At 34.6% G+C, this 27,548-nt stretch overlaps 2 long non-coding RNA genes across 2 annotated transcripts; one reads left to right on the forward strand and one right to left on the reverse strand.

The window, feature by feature from the left end:
* Nucleotides 1–7,920: 7,920 nt before the first annotated feature.
* On the reverse strand, nucleotides 7,921–8,298 carry LOC105110029 (uncharacterized). The gene is made up of 2 exons (XR_839389.1): nucleotides 8,264–8,298; nucleotides 7,921–8,014 (listed from the first exon to the last, which is right to left on the reverse strand). It is a non-coding gene; the product is annotated as an uncharacterized LOC105110029 (long non-coding RNA).
* A 3,452-nt stretch (nucleotides 8,299–11,750) lies between these two features.
* Nucleotides 11,751–23,538, forward strand: LOC105110030 (uncharacterized). Its single transcript, XR_839390.1, has 2 exons — nucleotides 11,751–11,832; nucleotides 23,482–23,538. It is a non-coding gene; the product is annotated as an uncharacterized LOC105110030 (long non-coding RNA).
* The last annotated feature ends 4,010 nt before the right edge of the window (nucleotides 23,539–27,548 follow it).

Raw genomic sequence — 27,548 nt, forward strand, 5'->3', positions numbered from 1 at the left:
TAATTTGAAATCCAATACAGACCAAGTATTAAATAATAAGTTTATTGGATCAACAGTTTAATAACTCCTTAGAAATTATCAAATTAATTATAAGAAGCATACTAGTTGAGCGACAAAAAATAATTAATTAGCCATTCTTGATAAGTGATAACAACCATGAACATTTCCCATCTCCATTTTATGATAGCGAGCTCATAGTGTATATACGTTCCACTTTTTCTTTAGCTCACAATATATATATATATATATGCATCACAAGACATCATCATAAACATATCCTGGCTTAGACTCTGGTACAAGACGAACAAATTAATCAAAGCATCATATACTACAGAATGATTTAATTTCAACATCTAAGCACACGTTAAACTATTATCTATAGCAAAAAAATATATAAGAACTCAAACAAATAGAATTAAATAACTTTAAAAACATAACCATACTCCTTTGTTAAAATGCTATATATTCATAAAATCGTATCTCTATTTTCATTCATTTCATGTCCTTCAAAACATGACATAACATAAATCTAACTTTTTAGAAAGTTTTTGTTAGATTTTTAGATATGGTATTTAATTATTGCATGATATCTAAAAAGGTACGTTATTATAATTTATCTTTACAACTGAAGCACGTGTAGATGTCATGCATGCTTCCAATGTTTAAGAACCCACTTTGACTACAACATAGGCAAATAATTAAATAGTAAATAGAGACAGAATTAGAATGTCATGATGAGAATTGACTTAGTGGTCTCACATGAAAGGCCTCACAAGAGGAGCTATAAAGTTAGATTGAGCTACCTATCAAGTCTAGCAAGTGGACGATGGCTTAATCAGCCCAAGAATAAACGAAGTTCAACTTTTTTTCTTGGTTACAAAATTTCAGAGTTCACTGTACACATCAACCCATGTAACCACTCGCTTCACTCGATCAGCTATTTTGAACTCCGATCATTTCTTTCTTCATATAACCATAAAATTATTATTCTATAGATTAACGTTAATCTTATTGGAAGATGAAGGGAACAGCATATGCAGAAAATCTATGGCGGAAATAGATGGTAAGGTTTGAACAAAAAAAAAAACAGAGAGGTCAAATTAAGACCTAGAATCAAGAGGCACCAGAACATTCTACGAACCAAAAAAAAAAACATTTTAGATTAACAAAATAGCTAGGGTTTGGGATCCTGAATTCTACGGGTGATTTGCTGGTCTAGCTAGGCAAAGTGAGAATAATTAGATCCCGTATAATATTTGTTGCTGAACTGAATTAAAAGCCCGTTAGACTTGCATTTAATTGGCATAATTAATTAAGAACCACCTAAATCATGATCAATAACGTTTCCAAATCATGCATGCTGTCCGAGGGGAGGCCTGAAATATTAGAACATCAACAGCTCCTTGACTCAATCATTAAGTGATCAAAATATCAGAAAGGGCACAAAGAGGATTGTCGTTAGGATTTGTTACCTTAATGTCAAAAACAAAAAACGGGTTTCAGAACTGGAGACAAATTAAGACAGGTTTATCAGGTGAAAGCAGACTACTACATGTATAGCTAATGTGGGAAATTAACTGATCACCATGCAAGGAGGAGGCAACCATGAATTCTAACCTCTTTCACTACCCAAATCTCTGCTACTTTATTTGCCTCTCTCCAAACATGACCAACATTGCAAGTAGTAAAAAAAAAAAAAGAATGAATGAAGACAAAAATAAAATTAACAGCAATCTTATTAACGACATCAACAAGCACGTTTCCTGATATATATATATGTAACACCTAGGTGTAGGCGCACCGCGAAAGGAGGACAGAAATTAAGGAGTCCATATTGAATAATAGTAAGAACGCAGAACACCGCTTTCGTGCCACGAAGAACCTGAAGGCTTGTTATTGAGGAAGATAATTTGATGCCACGCTTAAAAACTTAAGCCATCATATTGGACAAATTCATTCGCAGAAATTAAAAAAGAGCCAATGGACAAAGCAAGCATTAGGTACTGTAACAACAAGAGTACATATTACAGATTTTTATCCGAAATTCAATAGCTGAAACTTACATGTAGATGAACTAAAAGGACTATATGGCCAGTTCCGTATTGGGCTCAACTCTAACGTTATAGCTGACTCCATTTTCTGCATCTGCTACCATTGTTAAGATGATAGAATCATTGACTGTAAGTCTCTTCTCACGGACGTAGTCCAACCATTCTCCTCTGATGACGGGTTTCTTGTAACGACCATGGTTTCTTGTACAAAGCTTGAATCCCCACACTTTTCCAGTAGGATCTCGTGCATTAAAACTGATATCGTTTTGTCCTTGCACCATTTGAAAAGCCCAGAGATTGGCCGTTGTATAAGCCAGACAAGACTCTATGTCTGTGGTGGTCAATTGTTTATTCATAAGCTCAAACTCCATGGCAGGCTAAATCTATTAGGAAGGTTGGAGGAGAATACAAGATGCGGAGCTCTACCTCCACTCTGCCTTTTATAAAACCACTATCTTTATCTACGAGGCTAAATCTGAATACTAGATGCGGAGCTCTCCCTCCACTCTGCCTTTTATATAACAACTATCTTTACCTACGAGGCTAAATCTGACTTTTTCGGTACTTTCTGAATATTTGGATGGGTGACCGATATCTGGAGGTCATTGTTATAACAAATGAATGTGAAATACAGGGACAGAGAATTGTAAAAAGCAATTCCTTATGTACTGTGAATGATGCTGTTGGTTCAAATATAGAACAGTCAAACAATATTTTAGCTAACTTATCCTATGCAATATCAATACTACCCTTTATGTATAGTGTTTTACACAAGCAATCAAAGAATAAATAACAAAGTAACATAATTCAGGTAACCATGCCATCCTTCTCTGCAATGATGTGATGTGTTGATAATTCATCCTCTAATACCCTCGCAAGATGGAGAGTGAAAATTTACAACTCTCATTTTGGACAAGTGAAAATTGAGAACAGAGGATGATAAAGTCTTTATCATGATATTAGCAAGTTGATTGGAGCTAGAGACATAACGAGTGCAAACGTGGCCGGTCTGAATCTGGTCTCGAATGAGATTGCAGTCAAGTTTAATGTGATTAGTCCTCTTATGGAATACTAGATTGGCCGCAATATGGATAGCAACTTGGTTGTCACAGTGTAAGAAAACTGGTTGAAAATGCTGGACATGAAATGCAGACAGAATGTATTTCAGCCAGGTTAATTCAGTGCTGGTAATAGCCATGGAACGGTATTCGGCTTCTGCTGAAGATTTAAAGACCACATATTGTTTCTTAGATTTTCAAGAGATCAAGGAAGAGCCAAGGAAAATACAGTAGCCACTAATAGAACGTTTGGTATCAGGGCAAGAAGCCAAATCAGAATCGCAATAAGCCTCAAGATGTAAAGAGGAAGAATTAGAGAACAAAAGCCCCTGACCTGGTGCACCCTTAAGGTAACAAATATAAGGCCGAGAGATTGTAAGATAAATGAGCCTGCCAATAAGACGTCGATAAATACTGGGATCATGTAAGAGAGTGCCAGTGGTTTGAGTAAGGTTGAGATTGTGCTACATTAGAACCTTACCAGGGATGCTACCTAAAGTGCCAGAATCTGCAAGAATATCCTGTGTATATTTCCTTTGGCAGAGATAAATGCCTTTGGAGGATCTTGCAACCTCTATGCCGAGAAAGTAGCGTAAGGGGCCAAGGTCTTTGATTTGAAAATGCTTGTGAAAAATGGATTTCAATTCTTGCACAGCAGTAATGTCACTGCTTACAACTAGTATATCGTCGACATAAACAAGGATAACAAGAAATGTGTCATTAATATCACGGGTAAAAAGGCTATAATCAGCCTTGGATTGAGAGAAACTTGCAGCAAAAAAAACATTAGAAAATTTTGAATACCATTGCCTTGAAGCTTCTTTGAGACCATACAAGCTTTTGAGCAATTTACAAACTTGAACGGGGATCCTTTGGTGTAGCCAAGATGTTTATTTATATAAATATCTCCATGCAAGTCACCATGTAAAAACATATTATTTACATCGAATTGATGTAAATGTCAATCTTTAATTGATGCAGTACCTAAGAGACACCTCACGGTAACCAATTTAGCCACAGGAGAAAAAGTCTCTTGATAGTCCACTCCTTCAAGTTGGGTGAAACCGTGAGCCACAAGTCTTTCTTTAAGATGTTCAACACTCCCATCAGAATGATAATTAATTTTATAAACATATTTGCAATCAATAGAAACTTTACCGGGAGGTAAATTCGTAAGCTACCAAGTTTGATTTACCTCCAAGGTTGCTAATTCAGTGTCTATGGCTTGACACCATTCGGGTTATTTAAGAGTTTGCTTATATGTTTTTGGTTTAATATGAGTGGGAATAGTAGTTGAAAAAGCTTTATAAGTAGGAGAAAAATGCTGGTAAGATATAGTATTATGAAGAGGGGAAGCTATACCTGAAAGGGAACATAGCAGCTGGTCCAACGGTGGGATAGGAGGAGGTAGAGTAGTTTGATGACAATGATAATCCTGCAGGTACTTAAGAGCACGTCTGGTTCTAGTTGTCCTTCGAGAAGGTGAAACTAAAGAAGGAGGAGAATGTGAGGTAGTAGGAGATAATAGAGGTGGAGAATGTAAAGGCTGTGGTATAGAAGGAGTAAAAAGAGGAGAACTTGGAGCTAAAAAATATGGAGATAAAGACTGGGAATTGGAAATGGCAGGTAAAGGAGTAATGGAGGGGAGTAATGAAGTGGATGTTGGTTGATTAGTATTTAAAAGTGTATTTTTATCATGGTTTTATATTATTATTTTGTACTTGAAGTATTAATAACTCCTTAAATAAAGCATGTTTTATAATAATATATCTAATAATATAAGATATCTTTAATTTGTGGTAAATGTTCATTTTAAATGCAGCCTTATCACATAAATAAAAGGATAGATTGATGACTTTAAGAATTTAAATTGCAAGGGCAAAGAGATGACCAAAATTAGAAAATAGATGTCGATGCAATCCAAACCGGAATACTGTTTGGTAATTGGGTCATATCTGGAGCTATAGATCTCAGATTTAGGCCTACTTTATATGGATGGAAAGGTAAGACATAGACCTACAACTTTTATATGAAGCCCAAGATCTAAAAAGACAATTTTTAAGTCTAAATTGTAGCAACAACAAAGAAGCCTGAATCTGTCCTCCAGCCCGAGCACTGTTCAGTATTTTGGCCATATATGGAGTTCTAAAAGTTGAAATGAGCTGAATTGTTTACACAAAAAAGCTAAGACAATTGCCTACAACTTTCATGTTTTTGAGTAGCTCCAATTTTGACGTTATCAATGACGTTTTGGGCAGACAAGAGAAGATAAGGATTGTCACCAAGTCAAGAGTTGGCCACCCACTCATCAATTAATCATCAAATCAATAGTTTCCAATTTTGGCCTATAAAAGGAGGCATTTGCCATGCATTTAGGCATCTTGGTTTCCAGATCAAGATCATGCTCTTCCTTTCTCTCTTTGTATTTTTTGTAATGTTTATGCTTTACTTTCATTAATATCAAGTTTATGTCTTTTATTTTATTTCCTTTTCTTAGCTAACTTTTATCTTATTTATGTTCTTATTTTGTTTATTTATTTTTCTTTCTTTCATTATATTGTATAACACTTGGTATAAAAAATGCTTGGTACTTTCATAGCCCATACTATATGGTATAATCGACACCTGAGCTATGAAAGGAACTTGATTTGTTGTTAATATAAGTTATAATCATGAATGCTTGACGAGATTTACAAGTATTAGCATTAATCGAATAAGATGGCTAATATAATCATGTTAACAATCTATAATCATATTGGAACCTTCTTTGTGTGTGGTTTCCAATTAAATAATAAGAGTTTATACTATACTTGTTTGACATACTATTAGTGGAACCTCTAACCTTGACATTTATTATTATCATTGTTTAATCTTTACATTCTATTTCTAAGTTCTCATCATCTTCTTCTTCTTCTCTTTCTTTACTATTACTACTACTACTATTATTATTACTATTATTATTATTGTTGTTGTTGTTGTTATTACTATTGTTATTGTTTATAATTTGTACAATTAACCTCCTTGTGGTTCAACTCGGGCTTGCCGGGTTATTTATTACTTCAACACTCCTGCACTTGGAAGAAGACATCAATCTTTTAGTCGTGTCATTGGTAAAGTAGGAATAGAGATAGAATGAGGCAATGAAGAATGAAAAGGAGGTGGAATAGAGTGGAAAGGTGAAACAAAAGGCAAAAAATGAGGATGGAAGGGAAAAATAGATTAATGAAAATGAACATCTCGGGATAAAAAAATTTGATCAGTTTGTAAATCAAGTAATTTATATGTTTTAACCCTAAAAGGATAGCCTAAAAACACACATGCTCTGCCTCTAGGATCAAACTTCTTATGCCCTTGTGGCAAGGTAGAGGTATATGCAAGGCAACCAAAAACTCTCAAGTGTTTGTATTGAGAATGAGTGTAGAAGAGATATTCATAGGGTGTTTTGTTATGAAGAAGAGGGGAAGGAGTTCGATTAATAAGGTAGATTGCTGTAAGATCACAGTCAGTCCAATATTGGGGGGAAGGTGGGATTAAAACATTAAGGCGTGAGCAATATTCATTATGTGTTAATGTTTTCTCTCAACCCTGCTATTTTGCTGGGGTGTGTCGACACAACTCTTTTGGTAGATGATGTCCGTAGCTTAAAAAAATATGTCATGCGAAACTCAGCTCTATTGTAACTTCTAATGGTTTTAATTTTAGTGTGAAATTGAGTTTTAATTAGACTGTAAAAAGCCATAAAACAAGACCTGGTATCAAATTTATTTCTAAGCATATAAACCCATGTTGTCCAAGAGTGGTCATCAACAATTATAAGAAAAAAAACGTGATCCATCCACTGCAATAACTGAGTTGGGACCCCATATATCATAGTGAACAAGATCAAATTTATGCAAAATAGAATGTGTAGAAGTTAGAAAAGGAAAATGTTGTTGCTTAGCCAAAAGACAAATGGAACATGGTATTAGATTATGAAATGTTTGATTGTGTGTGATAATGGAATAAGTGATTAAAGGTAATCTAAAAAGAGAAATGTATCTAAAATGATAATGCTATAAATCACATAATGAAATAGTGTGAGTAGCGGAAGCAAAAGGAAATGAAGTTGAAGGATGAAGATGAGGCAGTGCATCAACCAAAGCAGAGGGTGCACCTGAGGCCTAAGAAGGTGATACAGACCGGTTCTAACTTCACCTATCCCAATCATTGTCCATGATGCTATGTCCTAAAAAAACAAACATTGGATAAAAATATGAGACAACAAGAATGATGTTGAGTAAATTTCTTGGTAGAAAGCAAGTTAAAGGTAAAGGAAGGCACACACAAAACATGATTTAATACAACGATCTCTGAGTTCCAGCCATAATACTCTTGAAACCTCAACTAAAGCAAGACTAGATTTGACAGAAGGACTTAAAGAATTTTGTAGCTATGAAACGACCAAGTTGTTGCATCTCTCCCAAGCTTTAAAAGGAGGATCTAAGATATCAGTAGGTTTAGACAATGTACCATTAACAAATGCAAGTTTGTTCTTCACTTAAAGAGCTCGAGAAATCGCACGAGACCAACTAACATAATTATTAGCAGTTAAGAGTTCAGAAATAAGAGCAGCAGCTAGGTTATCACCATTCTTAATTCGGAATGGATTGAAAAGGTCAGAGAAATTAAGGTATTTGTTTTTAGGGTTTGTATTGTTGAAAGACTGAGAATCAATTTCTTCATGAGCGTTGGCCATTGATTGGCTGCTCTGATACCATATAACAAACGAATGTGAAATAAAGGAAAACAGAATTGTAAAGAAAAATTCCTTGTATATTGTGAATGATGTAGCTCGTTCAAATATATACAACAAGCAAAGAATATTCTAACTAACTTATCCCATGCAATATCAACACTACCCTTTATGTACAGTGCTTTACAGAAGCAATCAGAGAATAAATAACAAAGTAACATAGTTTAAGTAACCATGTCATCCTTCTCTGCAGTGACGTGGTGTGTTGATGATTCATCCTCTAATAATTATTTTTGTCATTACCGATTCCTGATATTTAGTTCATTTTACTAGAGCCATCACAAGTGCTGATGAGGAACTCTATTATTATAAAAGAATATTCTAACTAATTTATCCCATGCAATATCAACACTACCCTTTATGTACAGTGCTTTACAGAAGCAATTAGAGAATAAATAATAAAGTAACAAAATTTAGGTAACCATATTAACTTTCTCTGTAATGACGTGGTGTGTTGATGATTCATCTTTTAATAATTGTTTTTGTCATTACCGATTCTTGACATTTTGTTCACTTTACTAGAGTCGTCATAAGTGCTGATGAGACACTCACTCTATTATTATAAAATATAACTTCCTTTCTTCTCAATCAATAGTTTTATTAAATTATTTTTAATTAAGTTATTATATGACATCACAAGTTTTGATAAAACACTCTATTATTATAAAATATAGTTTTTTTTTCAATCAATAGTTTTTATTAAATTATTTTTAATTAATTTATTATATTTTCATAATAATATGGATTGTGGATTTTATAGGAAGGTAAACTCAATTTGAAGAGTTACCCCATTCAATTTAATAATAATATAAAAAAATCTATCTTTAAATTAATTTGTGTGATTACCAAACTTGCCATCGGTAGCGTAATGGTGACACGGTGGAGGCAGTCGGTGATTGAAAATCTTAAAAAGCAGTAGGTCCCCAATGTTAAAGAAATTCCTGCCACTGCCATGTTGGAGGCAGTCTTGGCTTCACCTTACCATCACATCATAATTCGCCCGCAAATTTTAAGGCCATGGCTGGAAGTGATTCCTTGTGGTCTTTTGGGTGCATCACATCATGATAGATGGATGCATTTGTCATCGATTTTATTATTATTATTTTTTATCGTCGATTTTGACAAGCCGAATAGTGGCCTCCCATTTGTAAAAGGCATATGAAAACAACAACCTGCCAATTAAAAGTTTGGGTTTAATAATATTTTTTTTAATTTTTAATATCAATATTTTAAAATTATAAAAAAAATACTTTAAAAAGTACCGATTTAATAATACATTTCAATACAAATGTATTTTTAAAAAAATATTTAAAACATAAACCAGCATTTCCAAATGGGTCTAAAATAAGTGAATTGCGCTAGAAATTCAAAAATGCTGAAATCATCATTTTCAACTAAATTTTGAAGTGAAAAATTTCGTATGAAAATTTACAGATCAGCCTCTCAATATAATATGTGTGAATTCACATATTCTCCTCTGTATTTTTTAGTAGGTATTGGGTTTTTTTATTAATAAAAATATTTGGATTAACTTACACCCACTTTAACTAATTTAACTAATTCTACAACTCTTAAAATTAACCATAATGTAAATCTTCAGTAATACAGGAACTTACAGGACTTAAACTGGTAGCTGCTTTAATCCTTGTGCCATGACAAGGTAAAGGCCTAAGCATGACCTCCATGCTTTTCTTCTCTAAAAGCAGCAGTGACAGAGACGTCATATAATACGCAACACAAAACAGTCCATCGGCAAAGCACAAAATGCCTCCAATAGAAAAGAAATGATGGTGTGTGAAACCACAAGAGGTTCTTGACTTGTTCGACAAAGTGCCAATTCGCTAGCATCGATAACCCAGCAGCCAACTATGCTACTAATTAGTGAATATATGTTTTTAATATGTTTTTTATTTAATAAATATATAAAATATCATTTTTTTATTTTTTATATTACCATTTCAAAACATTTCAAAACATAACAAAATCTATTTTACTTTTAATATTTATTACCATGTATTTCGTCCTAGTTATGAAATTCAAATTAACCTGACGAATTAACTGAAGGCCTTGACCTGTCAAGTTTAAAAAAGAAACAAGAGATAAAAAATTGATCAGACCTGACTTAACAAAAATCCAACTAATAATTTTTTTAAAATTTTTTCTAGTCAAAGGCAAAATTACTTTGGTCGTTTTAAAATAAAATTAGGTCAATCTAGTTGAACTTCTAGCCTGTAACCCTATTGTTGTCCAAGGTAAAATCTCAAATTAAATTTTAAAATTACTATAATAATTATTTTTAATTATTGTATTGATACAGGTAAACTACTTTTCCAACAGAAAACATAGAATTCTTACAATATACATGGACACAAAAGGAGTCTCTTTTTTCATTCCGGCCATGTTCCTGTTTCAGCAAATGAAACTTCTCTTCTTCTTTTTTATCTTTTTTTTTTTACTAATGGTGCATGGCTAGTAAGTGTATACGGCTAGAAATTGAATTTAAATTTTAATTAGTTTGAATTAATAAAATTTTATTTTATTTTATTAAATAAATAAAATTTCAAAATCAATTTATTATAAAAAAATTGAATTGAAAATAAAAAAATTAAGAGATAAAAAAAAAAACATTACTACTAACTTTGTTTTTTTTATTTGTTACATTTTTATTTTAAAATTGATTGAAGAAATATTTATAAAAAAGTAAGTCAGTGGGACATCATAAGTGGTTAATATCTCCGAGTCTCACTCTTGACAAAAGAAGGCAAAAATCCTTGACAGCTGGAAAACTCCTGTCGTGGCGCGTTTCTATTACATCATCTTCGACTTTAGACAAGCGTTTGACGTGGCAAAGATAATTTTTTTTTGTTTTTGATTTATACATATGTTTGGGTAATTTGCGCGCATCATGATTAATCCTTACAATTTACTAAATATTTTACAAGTCTAATAAGCAAATAAGACATCACAGAGACAACAAACATGCACAAGAAAGAAAAAAAACAAACCCCTCCCACTGCTAGACAAGAATCTTAATTTGTTATCATTAGATGAGGTCATGCCACTAGCTATATGGATTGTAAAGTAAAAATATCAATATTTGTTGCAAATTATTTTTTAGGAGGTATTGGGTTTTTTTATTAATATAAATATTTGGATTAACTGACACCTGACAAAAGAAGGCAAAAGTCCTTGACAGCTGCAAAACTCCTGTCGTGGCGCGTTTCTATCACATCATCTTCGACTTTAGACAAGCTTTTGACGTGGCAAAGATAATTTCTTATCATTAGATGAGGTCATGCCACCACCTATATGGATTGTCAAAGTAAAAATATCAATATTTGTTGCAAATCGCTACGAGTTCTCTTTGTCAAAGCAAAATCTTATGCTATTTGCCCTCCCACACTCCCTAAAATTCTTGCTTTTTTTCTTCTTCTTTGAAATTCAATCTCGATAACATGGAAGTTCGTGTTAATAGATTAACCTATTAAATATAAATTTATAATTCAAAACTTGAATTAAATTTTAATTTTAATATTTATTTAACTTGTGACTTTGTTATTACTGTTAAAAATATAATCCAAAACTTTGATAAGGATAAAATTAAAAAAATTAACATAAAATAAAACAACATGGCATTTAAAAAGATGAAAAAATAAAATATATTTTTATTTTTTAATATTTTATTTGTTTGCTGAAAAGTAATTTTTTTTAAAAATAATTATTCTAAAAAGTAAATTTCTAAAAAATAAATTATTTTTTTACATTTAGTAATATCATAAAAACTAATTTAAGAAATATTTTTTTTAATGTTTCCCTCTCAGCAGGGCACTTGTGCAAAGTGAGAGCAGCAAGAAAGTTGTCGGTTCTTGTACGATTTCATTACCAATTCATGTAGCTTCCCCCGGGTAAAACCGATGAACTGTGGATGAAGGCTGTTGTAACCCATTTTTGGGTCCCCGCGTAAAAATATATATATATAGAAAAATAAGAAAATGGGGTGGGTATCTTTCGCATATCTTCCCATCAAAGATAAATGGAACACATAGTGAATGAAAATTTATTGGCAATAGAGGAAGAAGAGGAAAAGACAGATTGGTGGACTATGTTTTTTGACGAAGTAGTGAATGTATATGGTAATGGGGTCGGCGTAGTGATAATCTCGCCTAATCAGAAGCTATATCCAGTTTCAGTTAAATTACATTTTGAATGCACCAATAATACAGCTGAATATGAAGCTTGTATACTCGGTTTAGAAGTTGCATTAGAGATGAAGATTAGAAAAGTGGATGTATATGGTGACTCAATGTTGATTATTTGTCAAGTGAAAGGAGAATGGAAAACCAAGGAAGAAAAGCTAAGGCCTTACCAGGAATACTTGTCCACACTAGTAGAGGACTTTGAAGAGATAAAGTTCACTCACCTGAGAAGAGAGGGGAACCATTTTGCGGATGCTTTAGCTACATTAGCTACTATGGCTACAATTGATCTTGGGTATATGGTGCAACCAATACACATTAATATCAGAAATAACCCAGCTTATTGTTACTCAATTGAAGGAGAGATAGATGGGAAGCCTTGATATTACGATATCAAGAACTTTGTGCAGAAGCAGGAATATCCAGAGGGAGCTTCGCAGGTGGATAAGAAGACCCTAAGACGATTGGCCATGAGCTTTTATCTAGACGGAGAGATTTTGTACAAAAGATCATTCGATGGAACATTACTAAGGTGTTTGAATGCAACAGATGCTAGAACGACATTGCGAGAGGTCCATGAAGTGATTTGCTCAACCCATGCTAGCGGACTTATGATGGCAAGAAAAATACAAAGGGCTGGTTATTTCTGGATGACATTAGAGAAAGACATCGATTATGTCAGAACATGTCACAAGTGTCAAGTGCATAGTGATAAAGTCAATGCACCTCCAACCCCTTTGTTCAATCTGGTATCTCCTTGGCCATTTGCAATGTGGGGAATTGATGTGATTGGGCCTATTAACCCAAAGGCCAATAATGGGCATAGATTCATCCTTGTAGCCATTGATTATTTCACAAAATGGGTAGAAGCCTATTCATACGCTCATGTGACTCAAAAAGTGGTAAAGAGGTTCATAGAGAAAGACTTGATTTGTCGTTATGGGCTACCAGAAAAGATAGTGACTGATAATGCACAGAATTTCAACGACAAAATGATAGTGGAGCTTTGTACTAAATGGAAGATCAAACATTCAAATTCCTCACCATATAGGCCAAAGATGAATGGGGCCGTGGAAGCAGCTAATAAGAACATCAAGAAAATCATTCAAAAAATGGTAGTCACCTATAAAGATTGGCACGAGATGTTGCCATTCGCTCTCCATGCATATCGCATTGCAATAAGAACTTCGACTGGAGCCACGCCATATTCATTGGTATATCGAATGGAGGCAGTAATGCCGTTGGAAGTCAAAATCCCATCATTAAGGGTGTTGATGAATTCAGAGTTAGAAGAGGCTGAATGGACCAAAGTCAGATATGAACAGTTCAACTTGATCAGTGAAAAGAGGATAGCCGCCATCTGTCATCATCAACTTTACCAGAAAAGAATGGCTAAGGCATATGACAAGAAGGTTAGACCTCGTGTGTTTCAAGAAGGAGATCTAGTGCTCAAGAAACTTTTATCTTTACCAGGAGAAGACCACAACAAATGGGCTCCAAATTATGAAGGTCCTTATATAGTAAAGAAAGCTTTCTTAGGCGGAGCTCTAAAATTATCTAGCATGGATGGAGAAGATCTAACCAGACCTGTGAATTCTGACTCTGTAAAGAGATATTATGTCTAAATGTGTTCAATTTTCTCCCGAAATAAATACAATAAAGTTTGGCCATGCATTCTTTGCGTAAAGAACCTTGTCATTGCCTTGATCTCACAACACTTATGTCATTTATCTGGAAAAAACTGATTTTGTGCATGATTACAAGAAATGCATCATAAAGCACTCAAAGATGAAATTTAAGCATTTCCTGAAAAAAAAGGTGACCAAACCAAAATAAACCCCAAGACTAACCCTGAGATAAAACCTTGTCTCTACTAGCATTTTTGAATTTGCGTAGATAAATGGTTAGTTAACCATCTCTGTGATCACATATATTTTCCTGGGATAAGAACAAGGTTTATCAATCCTAACAACATGTGTTTTGAAATGAGGAAAGGCCATCTTTGTCATCCATTCACTTTTCTAATAAATTCATCCTTTGTAGTCCCCATTTGAGCTGAATCACATTTCTTTCTTATAACAGCCCTGACTAGGATCACACCCCACACTAGGGGCAAATGAGAGATATTGAGAAGACCCTAATAGAATCAATAGGAAAGGGAAGAACCAGATCAAGTCCAACGATGATTGAAAAAAAAAAAAGACTTAGACTAGGGGCAGAACATATTGATGCCAGTTTTGATCGCTTTACCAGCTAGACAAAGCAATAAAGATGGATATGAGATTTGATCATGTAATATTTGGTTATTATCCAGACAAAGCAGTGAACATAGATGATGAAATTGATGTCTCATGTAGTAAACACTACAAAGAACCCCAAAGATGACATTGTGAAAAAAAAAGGGAAGGAAAAGAAGAAAGAAAACCATACAAAGAATAACAAAGTTACAAACTTTGTTTTTGGTGTCAAGAATAAAATCTCCAGATGACTTTTCATATATTCCAGAATGAAAATTTTATTTTGGTATGACCCATGTTATGAGCATTCTGGTCATAAAGGTGAACAAGGATATATGATAAGAGAAAAATGATTGATGAATAGTTGATCCTAAGTCTTTGAAACCCTTAAACACCTTTTGAGACTGTAAACATCCTTTCTTTCATAACCCATAACCATAGCCTACATTTCAAGCTTTTAGAAGCCCTTTCTAATCAAGAGTATGTAACTTGGTTTGATAAACTTTGGTCTCATGATCCACAGGACCTGATAAAGGCATGGTGATCTACTATTATCCGTATTTGAAAAATGCTAGTATGGGACAATTCTTTTTATATATATATTCAGCCTTTTCAAGTCTTTGCTTGAAGCCTTTGGAAAAGATTAAACAGAAGGTCACCTTTTTTAAAAAAAAAAAGAGGAAAAAAGAAAAAGAGTTTGACTTAAAGACAATTGCATTCCAAAACCTAAGAAAATTATAATGGGAACTGCTTAAACCAGTCTTTAGTATGCATGTGGAACGTTCCAGTAGGCATGCACAATTTCAAGCTCTAGTTGTTGTTAAAGATTTCTTCTAGAAAACCGGTCATTTTCTTTACTGCTGAAAAACAAAATACCAAAAAAAAAAAAAACCTAAAAAGCCCTTCATGTTGATATGAAGAAAGACGAATAAAAGCATTGGCAGGAGCATGATAAACAAGGTGAACTCAGTGGAAAAGTGGAGATTTCTTCATTTGAAATAGGACAGTGCAACAAACACATACCAACATCTGTCTAAGAACATACGAGAGAAGCTCATACCGAGGGAAAGGTTTTACGAAACCTCGGGGATCTATGTTTCAAGACAGGTAAGAAAGCATGCATTAGCATTCCATTTTTAAATATTGCATTCTGTTAGTGATTGTTTGAGGAAATATCCGAGTTAAAATCCAGAGAGTTTATAGATAAAGAAGGAATCATTGAGGGAAGAGTAACAAAGAGTTTATTTTGGACCAGAGAAAAGAAAAGAAAGGGAGCAAATTTGTTATAAGATTGATCTTTCTTAAACTGTGGTGTTACAATGGTTCTGGTTAAAGGGGATTGACGAAAGGAATCTCAATTTATCCTAACCACACACAGGATATTGGTTCTGGTTAAAGGGGATTGGCGAAAGGAATCTCAGTTTATCCTAACCACACACAGGATATTGGTTCTGGTTAAAGGGGATTGGCGAAAGGAATCTCAGTTTATCCTAACCACAAGAGGATATTGGTTCTGATTAAAGACACAGGACAATGGTTCTGGTTAAAGGGGATTGGCGAAAGGAATCTCAATTTATCCTAACCACACACAGGATATTGGTTCTGGTTAAAGGGGATTGACAAAAGGAATCTCAGTTTATCCTAACCACAAGAGGATATTGGTTCTGATCCTAACCACACACAGGATATTGGTTCTGGTTAAAGGGGATTTGCGAAAGGAATCTCAGTTTATCCTAACCACAAGAGGATATTGGTTCTGGTTAAAGGGGATTGGCGAAAGGAATCTCAGTTTATCCTAACCAGACATAGGATAATGGTTCTGGTTAAAGGGGATTGGCGAAAGGAATCTCAGTTTATCCAATAAGAAGACCTCAAAACTATAAATGTGGGTAGTGATAAAGCTAAAAAAGAATTGAAAATAGGGACATTGACCACGCCTAAGCAAAGGGCGGAGTTAATAGCTCTATTACATGAGTATGCAGATATTTTTGCTTGGTCTTACGAGGATATGCCTGGTTTGAACACAAATATCGTGGTACACAAGATCCCATTAGAGGAAGGTTGTAAACCAGTCAAACAGAAGTTAAGGAGAGCACATCCAGATACATGGATTAAAGTGAAAGAGGAACTCGAGAAACAATGGCATGCTGGATTCCTAGAAGTTGTTAAATACCCACAATGGGTATCCAACATTGTTGTCGTACCTAAGAAGGAAGGGAAGATTAGAATTTGCGTGGATTTCAGGAATTTGAACAAAGCTAGCCCCAAAGATGATTTCCCACTGCCCCACATAGACATTTTAGTTGACAATGCTGCTCGTAGTTTCACATATTCCTTTATGGATGGTTTCTCAGGATACAATCAGATAAAGATGGCTTCAGAAGACAAGGAAAAAACGACTTTTGTTACCCCTTGGGGAACTTACTGCTATAAGGTTATGCCGTTCGGTTTAAAGAACACAGGAGCCACTTATCAAAGAGCCATGGTAACTCTATTCCATGATATGATGCACAAGGAAATCGAGGTGTATGTAGATGATATGATTGCAAAGTCAAAAGAAGGAGAAGATCATGTCAAGGTGTTGCGAAAGTTATTCGAGAGATTGAGAAAGTATGAACTAAGGCTCAACCCTGCAAAATGTTCATTTGGGGTTAAGTCCGGCAAGCTGTTAGGATTTGTAGTAAGTGGAAAAGGCATAGAGGTGGATCCTAACAAAGCAAAAGCCATCCAATCCATGCCAACCCCAAAGTCAGAGAAAGAAGTGAGAGGATTCTTGGGAAGGTTAAACTATATTGCCAGATTTATAGCTCAACTAACTACCACATGTGAACCTATCTTCCGATTGCTCCGGAAAAGGAATCCAGGAACTTGGAATGAACAGTGTGAGGAGGCATTCAATAAAATTAAGCATTATTTGCAAAGTCCGCCATTGCTTGTTCCTCCTGTGTCAGGAAGGCCTTTACTTTTATATCTGATGGTAACGGAGACAGCTATGGGATGTGTACTAGGTCAGCATGATGAAACAGGGAAGAAAGAAAGGGCTATCTATTACTTGAGTAAGAAGTTCACTGAATGTGAGTCTAGATACACAGTAATAGAGAAACTGTGTTGTGCATTGGGATGGGCGGCAAAAAGATTACGACATTATATGTTGTATCACACTACTTGGTTGATTTCAAAAGTGGATCCATTGAGATACATATGTAACAAACCCTATCTCTCCAGCCGAATTGCAAGGTGGCAAGTTTTGTTGTCAGAGTATGACATAGTGTATATGACACGGAAAGCTGTGAAGGGGAGCGTGATTGCTGACCATTTAGCTGATAATGCTATTGAGGATTATGAACCACTGGATTTTGATTTTCCAGATGAAAATTTATTGGCAATAGAGGAAGAAGAGGAAAAGACAGATTGGTGGACTATGTTTTTTGACGAAGCAGTGAATGTATATGGTAATGGGGCCGGCGCAATGATAATCTCGCCTAATCAGAAGCTATATCCAGTTTCAGTTAAATTACATTTTGAATGCACCAACAATACAGCTGAATATGAAGCTTGTATACTCGGTTTAGAAGCTGCATTAGAGATGAAGATTAGAAAAGTGGATGTATATGGTGACTCAATGTTGATTATTTGTCAAGTGAAAGGAGAATGGAAAACCAAGGAAGAAAAGCTAAGGCCTTACCAGGAATACTTGTCCACACTAGTAGAGGACTTTGAAGAGATAAAGTTCACTCACCTGAGAAGAGAGGGGAACCATTTTGCGGATGCTTTAGCTACATTAGCTACTATGGCTACAATTGATCTTGGGTATATGGTGCAACCAATACACATTAATATCAGAAATAACCCAGCTTATTGTTACTCAATTGAAGGAGAGATAGATGGGAAGCCTTGGTATTACGATATCAAGAACTTTGTGCAGAAGCAGGAATATCCAGAGGGAGCTTCGCAGGTGGATAAGAAGACCCTAAGATGATTGGCCATGAGCTTTTATCTAGACGGAGAGATTTTGTACAAAAGATCATTCGATGGAACATTACTAAGGTGTTTGAATGCAACAGATGCTAGAACGGCATTGCGAGAGGTCCATGAAGGGATTTGCTCAACCCATGCTAGCGGACTTATGATGGCAAGAAAAATACAAAGGGCTGGTTATTTCTGGATGACATTAGAGAAAGACTGCATCGATTATGTCAGAACATGTCACAAGTGTCAAGTGCATAGTGATAAAGTCAATGCACCTCCAACCCCTTTGTTCAATCTGGTATCTCCTTGGCCATTTGCAATGTGGGGAATTGATGTGATCGGGCCTATTAACCCAAAGGCCAGCAATGGGCATAGATTCATCCTTGTAGCCATTGATTATTTCACGAAATGGGTAGAAGCTTGTTGATTAGTACTTAAAAGTGCATTCTCATTAAGGATTTATGTCATCATATTGCACCCAAAGTATCATTAAATTCCCTAACAAAAGCATGTTTTATATTAGCAAGTCTAAAAAATATAATATACCTTTAATTCATGGTAAATGTTCATCCTAAATGCAGGTCTATCACATAAATAAAAGGATTGATTGATGAGTTTAAGGATTGAAATTGAAAGGATAAAAAGAAGGCCAAACTTAGCAAAGTGTTGCTGGTGCATTCCAAACTTGAACACCGTTCGGTAATTTGATCATATCTGGAGCTGTAGATATCAGATTTAGGTCCATTTTATATCGATGGAAAGGTAAGACATAGACCTACAACTTTCATATGGACTCAAAAACTCAGTTCTGCCGTTTTCAAGCACAAATCTTAGCAACAACGAAGACGTCGGAAGTTGTCCTGCAGCTCAAACACTATTCGGTTTTTGGCTCATATCTTGAGTTCTAGAAGTCCAAATGAGCTCTGGTTTTTTTTTGTTGGAAAGCTGAGACAATTGCCCATAACTTCCACAATTCAGTTGGCTATAATTCTGATGTGAGCAATGATGTTTTGGCCAGCCAACAATATCAAAAATTAGCCCACAATATCAAAAAACCAGCAGCCATTAATGTCAAAAACCAGCCACCAAATCAATGGATGCCCACCAATTCTTCAATCAATCAATAGTTCTGAAACTTAGCCTATAAAAGGAGGCATTGTCCATGTATTTAATCATATTAATTTTCAGATCAAAGTTATCTTCTTGCTTTCTCTCTACATCTTTGTAATGTTCAAGTTTTCTTTCATGCTATAGTAATCTCTTGTTTATGCTCTTTCATTTCCTTTCTTATTCTTAGTTAGCTTATATTATGTTTATGTTCTTATATTGCTTATTTATGTTTTTCTCCTTCTTAATGTTTAGCTAAGTTAATTATGTCAAGGTGAAAAAGTTTCTCTAATGGTGTTAGAATAGGTATAATATAAACTCAACATGAGCTTTAAATGTTTTTATCCAAGAAAGATTGTTATTAACATGTTTTATCTTTTTATCTTATTAATTCTTAATACCTTGCTTATTAAATGGTTAATTTAGATTTGTGTTGTATAATATTTGGTACATCAAATGCTTGATCCTTCATAGTTTTCGGCCGACATCGTTATTATGATAGGAACTTGATTTGTTGTTAACATAAACTAGCAACATGAATGCTTGATGATATTTATAAGTATGGTATTACTTAGATAAGATAATTAATATGATCATGTTAGTAATTTATAATGAGCTAATAATGAGAAATCATCCGATTAGAATTTCGTTTGTGTGTGGTTTCTAGTTGAGTAATAAAAAGAGTTTATATTATATTTATTTGAAATACCATTAGTGAATCCTATAACCTTGACATATGTTTTGTTATTGTTTAATCCTTTCATCAATATCACATCCCAAAACTTTCTTCAACTCCTTTTCTGTTATTATTCTCTTCAAATCTTTTTTTTTATTTGTAATTTATATAATTCACCTCCCTGTGGTTCGACCCCAGTCTTGTCGGGTTATTTTACTTTGACACTCCTGCACTTGGGATAAGACATCAACTGTTTGATCGTGTCAAGTTTTTGGCGCCGTTGCCGGGGAGGTAAGTTATTGTATAAATTAAATATTTTATTTTATTTTATTTTCACTTTTATTTGTTTTACTAATTGTTGTTTCTTTTTCTTTTTCTTTTTCTTTTTTCTTTTCTTTTCTTTTGTATTTGCATGAGAGTTTGGCCACGTACATTAAGTGGTAGACTTTCTAGAAAATCATCATTTTCTTCAGAAAACATGGCCGAAGAAGATAATCAATCAATTCATAATGAGAATAATGAGAATAATGAGAATAATCGCGTTAGAACACTTAGAGATCATATGAATCCAATAAGAACAAGTGCACCATCATGTATTGTTTTTCCTCCTGATGCATCTCATTTTAATTTTAAGCCAGGTATTATTCAACTTTTACCCACTTTTCATGGCTTAGAATTAGAAAATCCATACTTGCATTTAAGAGAATTTGAAGAAGTTTGTAACACTTATAATGACTTAAATTGTAGCATGAACACCATCAGATTAAAGCTTTTTCCTTTTTCGTTAAAAGATAAAGCTAAAACATGGCTATAAAATATTAGGTCAGGATCCATTCATGCTTGGGATGAAATGCAACAACAGTTTTTTAAAAAAGTTTTTCCTTCTCATAGAACAAACTCTTTCAAAAGACAAATCACCACTTTTACTCAAAAACCAGGAGAAACATTTTACAAATGTTGGGATAGATATAAAGACTTGCTTAATACCTGTCCTCATCATGGTTTTGAAACATGGAGTTTGGTTTCACAATTTTATGAAGGGTTAACACCTAAAGATAGGCAAATGGTGGAATTGATGTGCAATGGAACTTTTGAAAATAAAGACCCTGATGAAGCAATGGAGTACTTAGACTTGCTAGCTGAAAATGCTCAAAATTGGGACACCACAGGTACTTGTGAGGCACCAGGTAAAACTCAATCTCATACATCTAATGGAGGCATGTATAGCCTTAGGGAAGATCATGACCTCCAAGCTAAATTTGCATCTTTAGCTAGAAAAGTTGAGGCACTAGAATTAAAAAAGAGTGGTCAATTAAAATCTGTTCAAGAAATTGTGTGTCAAATTTGTGAAACCAATGAACACTCAACCAATGATTGTCCCACGTTGCCTTCTTTTAAGGAATGTCTCCATGAACAAGCCAATGCTTTAAATAGTTTCCAAAGACCAAGTCATAACCCGTACTCACAAACGTACAACCCTGGTTGGAGAAATCACCCAAATTTCAGTTGGAAGAGTGGTAACAATAATGCACAAACTTCACAGCCACCATTTCAAACACAACATAATTTTCAAAATTCTCATGGATATGCACCTCCTTATATTCCCCCTCCTAGAAGAAATCTTGAGGAAACATTACATGCATTCATTGAAAAGCAAGAGACAATCAACACTCAAAATGCTCAAACCATGGCTGATTTGAAAGATACTCTTGCAAAGTTCACATCTGCTCTCAGTTTTCAGAAGAAAGGTAAGTTTCCATCTCAACCCCAACAAAATCCCAAGGGGCAATACAATTCAAGTACAAGCAATTCCGGAAGCCAACATCTGGATCAAGTCAAATCAGTCACTACTCTCCGCAGTGGTAAGGTTATTAAAAAACTCATTCTTGAACCTTGTGAGAAAGAAGGTGAGTTAGTCTCCAAGGGTAAGGAAACGGTGCCGTTTTGAACAGTACCATCATCTTCTTCCCCTGGACACGCAGAGAACAGGAGAAGAAAATATGTTTTTCTCCTCTGTTTTCACCGATCTTTTTACCAACAATTCAACTTCAAAAAGACGCCGACACAACCCATTTTCCACGTGCTCGAAGAACGGTGGAGGAGCAGCTGCACAGTGGCCGCCCCAGCCACGTCCCCTCCCCTATCTTTTGCCTATAAAAGCAGGGGAGACAGCAAAAAAAAAAGAAAAAAAAAAAGAGGAGGAGGCAGATACGAAGAGAGGGAGAAAAAGAAAGAGAGAAGGAAACCAAACACGAGAGAGAAGAGAGGAGAAGAAAAAAAAAACAAAAGAGAGGGAGAGAGAAGAAGAAGGAGAAAACTATGCAAAACCAAGGAGAGAGAGAGAAGAAAAACACACCAAAACACCGGCCACCGTGTCTCCGCCGCCAACAGCACCGCCCCGACACCAATCCCAGGTAATCTCCGGTTGCCCTGTCTTTTTGTTTTTTCGATCTATATTAACATGCAAAACGTGAATTAATTCATGTTCTGCAGCAAATGAAGTAGGGGGTGGTTACTGTATACGGGTTTGGATTTGGGCCGGGTCCGGCCCAACCCACTGATCTGGGCCGAGTCCAGCCCAATTTTTAAAACTTAGCTGTTTGTACAGTACCAACCCATTTGGTTTTGGGCCGGGTCCGGCCCAACCCACTGATCTGGGCTGAGTCCGGTCCATTTAAAAAAATTATTACTTTTTTTTATATTTTTATATTTTTCTCTTTTTATTATTTATGCATTTTTTGCTTAGTATTGGTCTATATTTTTTTGTCAAAAACAAAAATACAAATACATTATTAAAAATACCCGAGTTTTTTTATCAAAAAAAAATTTAAAAAAAAAAAAAATTTTGTGCATACGGCCAAGTGTCTCAAAGCTACAAAAAAAAACAAATCATATTGTATTTTTCATACATCAAAAACAATATTTTAGCATGCATTTTGGCTTTAATAACTAGTTTATTAAAGTCAAGAGAACATTGACCAAAATATCAAAAACAACAAGAAACTTTTTTTGTTTTGTTTAGTATCAGGGATTATGAGGTTATACGTAACACGTATTATTGATTTTAAAAGTTTCTTTGGTTTTAAATACACATATAATTAGATACCACAACATGATTTCATATTTTATCAGACAAAACAATGCAGCCTATCTTAGGTAGGGCGTAGTCGGGGTGCTAATACCTTCCCTTTACGCAACCAGTCTCCGTACCCGATCTCTAAAGACCAGTTAGGGTTCCTAGTTACCAGAATACTAGGTGGCGACTCCCATTCAATGTTTTCACTGATAAGAGACAAGAATTCCTTGTCTCTTCATATCTTGCTAGAAATATACCACATCCCATCAAAGAAATGGATGGTGGATGATCGCCGCGACGCCGCACACGTGCGACAAAGACTGTGAAATGAACTAGAATCTTTGTTACTCTCAGTATTAGCAACAGTCTGGGACTTCAAAAGAGTTCTTGAAGAACCACTAAACAGCTCAACATTTGACTGCTGAATTCTGACAGTGGCTTTAGAAGTCTCTGTGGCTGATGCATCTGGAACCCACACTATCAAATTTCCTGAAAACGCTCCTATACTTGGATGCTAATTTTTTTTTATTTAGAATAAGAAATATTTTAAAAAATAATTATTATTATACTTATAAACACATACATGACAAACAAAACAAAAATAAAAATAAAAAATGAATAAAAATATAAAAATAATTAAAACAAAAATTTTATTAATGAAACACAACATCAACAAACAAGAAAAATATTAAATGACATGGAGTACAAGACAAGACCTCAAAAGAACAAGGATAACGAGTCCATATATATGGAATGATAGCAAGAATGCAGCACGCTACACTTGAGGTCTTAGCCTAGTGGTGGGAGGGATTTGTTCTTTTTCTCTGTAGCTGGGTTCGAATCTCACCGTGCACGTCTGTCATTCTCGCGGTGCCTTACATGCTCACTGGGCTTGCAGGATGTTCAATAGGCCGTGAGATTAGTCGTGGTACGTGCAAGCTGACCCAGACACTCATATAAATAAAAAAGAATGCAGCACGCTGCTTTTGTGCCAAGAAGAACCTAAAGGCTGGTTACAGAGGAGGATAGCTTGATGCTATGTTTAAATACCTAAATCATGATATTGAACAAAGTCTTGCGAGAACCCAGAAATTATATATATATATATATATATAAAGGGCTAAGTAAGTATTAGATACTATAATAATAAAAGTAAATATTACAAATTTTTATCTAAAATTTAATAACTGAAATTTATATATAGATGAATTATATAGCCAGTTTCAAATTTAATTTGAATGTTATAGCTTATTTATTAATAAATTAACATGTTAAATGCAAATTTATAATTAAAAACTTGGATTAAATTTTAATTTTAATACTTATTTAAATTGGTGACTTTGTTAATATTATGCGATGTAACCCAAACTTCTTTAACAGGGACAAAATCAAAAACTTTAAAATAAAATAAAATGAAAAAATCTTAAGAAAGATAATAAAATAGATTGACATAAAGATCAAATAACCCAAGCTTTTAAAGAGATGGAAACATGGAATGTATTTTATTTTTACTCCCTAGGATTTCTTCCATGAACAATGGGCCAATGGTAGTTATTATGCAAGTGAAAGTCTAGAGAGGCCAACTAAATCGTAGCCAAGCCCATTGAGGCGTTAGTCCCTTGAATAGGATTGACATGTGTGTCTATATATATATATATATATAAAACTCAGCATATTAAAATAATTTAAAATAAATTTATTTTTAAAAAATATTTTCTGGAGTTGTTACAGAATGAATATTTCATTTCCTTTTAAGTCCTTTTTACTTCTCCCTCAATTTCTTTTCTCCTTCTAACTCTCTCTTAAATTCTTAAGCCTTAACAACTCGTCCAGGACTGAGGAGAGATTCATACGGATGAGTTGACTCGACTGGTTGCGGGACAGGAGAGAAGCAACCTTAAGGTTTAGTTGACTCATGGGGTGCACTGAGTTGAGGTGAGCGACAGCAGTTGCCAAAACCAATATGTTTCAAGGCTGGAGCCTGGAGGGGTGTTAATAGTAATTGCCATCTTCGTTCAAGTAGTTGGTGAAGTTTAATGCCAGAGAAATCAAGGGATTGTTGTTGTAGTGACTGAGAAGGGACGGGGTTAACATGTCGACGGAGTTGAAAGTCATCGGCGCTGTGGAAACGGGAGTTCCGTAAGAAACATGGTAGCACGGTCTGGATTACTACTGCCACTCGAGGTTAATGGAAATAACGGGATACATGGAAGATAGAGCACTGATGGGGTTGTTCGTACAATTATATGTCAGGAAAGGGGGCTTTTGTTTTTAGGTGAGGGGGTGATCAGACGGTGGAGAATGAGTGATGAGGGGGTGTGCAGACAACAAAAGGAACAAGCGAGGATAATGCGTGGGCGTGAGAGTACTGTTATATAGGTGTCAGCCTTTCAGGGAAGAAAGAGTGCTGCTAGAAATCAGCAGGCATGGCAGGACCCCTGAGCTTTTTACCTGTTTACGCTATTTTGTTCTCTTCACAGAATGGAGGGCAGAGAGAGAGAGAGAGAGAGAGATGGGAAATTTTCCTTTTTCCTTTTTCTTTGCTACCAAACAATGAATCACAAAATTACTGTTTATAAATCCCATTATTTACTGCATTGCGAACGAAGGGCTAGAAAAAAAGCAGTCAAGTGCTGCTTTCACATGTTTTACAAGGGTAGTAGTTGATAAAAAAAAAAAAAGTTGTTTTCCATTTCATAAAGCATGTACAAAATTGTTGTTGCTAGGATGGTAGAGTAAATGAGCTCTTTTGACTCTTGAGACGCATCTTAGTAACCATTCTTAACAAGGTCTATTATAATACTTCATGAAATATTCAGGTTTACAAACTCTCGTATTATTATCACTTAATTCTGCTCATATACTGATTTAACATGTATTCTTAAACCTTAATTTTCACACACACACTTTAATATATGATTGTGGGTTGCACATTGGATTACTACATTAATTATGTTCTTTTGTTAAAGGTAATAACCAAGCGAAAGGGATAGTATATAATTTGACAAAAAAACAAAAAAAAAAGCAAAAAAAAAAAATGATAATAATAAAAATGTAGATAAGTGTGGTTTTGTAGCCTCCCTAACCTAAGTAATTAAGCCTGAAGGGGTGTTTTAACACCTAATACCCTAAAGTCAACTGACTTGGGAGCTATTGACCCAACGCTTGTTACATGGGTTGAGGAGAAAAGCTTAAGGGAATCAAACATTGCACTATCTACATACTAGTATCTGCAACCCGAGTTACTAAGCTCGTAAGGGTGTCTTAACACCTAATGCTTTAAGACCAACTGGTCTGGGAGTCATTAGTTGAAAGCTCATTACATGGGTTAAAGATACATGATGTTTTTAAATTATAGGTGTATATATTTTAAAAAAAAAAAGAAGAAAAAATAAGAAAAAAAAGACAAAAATAATAATCCTAACCCTAGGAAGTTAACCTTAAACATTAGAACAAAAATTTTATTTTCTTCCAAGAAAAGCCCCATAATTATGTGTTGATACATTGAGCACAAAAGAAAGGTTTATTAATATCTTGTTAAGAGGTATTGAGCAGATATATATATAAATGAGAGTTTGTTTATCTGGATAGATTAATGGAAGTTAAATGATGAATACCTTGCTTTGTGAAATTTGCAAATTGTTTTTTCTATTTTAACGCTTTGATTACTAGGGACTAGTAATAAGCTGGTTGGGGGGTGTGATTAGTACTTAAAAGTGCATTTTTATTAAGGTTTTATATCATCATTTTGCACTTGAAGTATCAATAACTCCTTAACTAAAGCATGTTTTATAATAAGATATCTAATAATATAAGATACCTTTAATTTGTGGTAAATGTTCATTTTAAACGCAGGCCTATCACATAAATGAAAGGATTGATTGATGACTTTAAGAACTTAAATTGCAAGGGCAAAGAGATGACCAAAATTAGAAAAGAGATGTCAGTGCAATCCAAACCGGAACACTGTTCGGTAATTGGGTCATATCTAGAGCTATAGATCTCAGATTTAGGTCTACTTTATATGGATGGAAAGGTAAGACATAGGCCTACAACTTTCATATGGAGCCCAAGATCTAAAAAGGCCATTTTCAAGTCCAAATTATTGCAACAACAAAGAAGCCCGAAGCTGTCCTCCAGCCCGAGCACTGTTCAGTATTTTGGTCATATCTAGAGTTTTAGAAGTCCAAATGAGCTAAATGTTTTACACAAGAAAGCTAAGACAATTAACTACAACTTTTATGTTTTCGAGTGGCTTCAATTTTGACGTTATCAATGATGTTTTGGGCAGACAAGAGAAGATAAGGATTGTCACCAAGTCAAGAGTTGGCTACCCACTCATCAATTAGTCATCAAATCAATAGTTCCCAATTTTGGCCTATAAAA

The sequence above is a fragment of the Populus euphratica genome, unplaced genomic scaffold, assembly GCF_000495115.2.
Source record: "Populus euphratica unplaced genomic scaffold, PopEup_1.0 scaffold431.1, whole genome shotgun sequence".
Classification (NCBI taxonomy): domain Eukaryota; kingdom Viridiplantae; phylum Streptophyta; class Magnoliopsida; order Malpighiales; family Salicaceae; genus Populus; species Populus euphratica.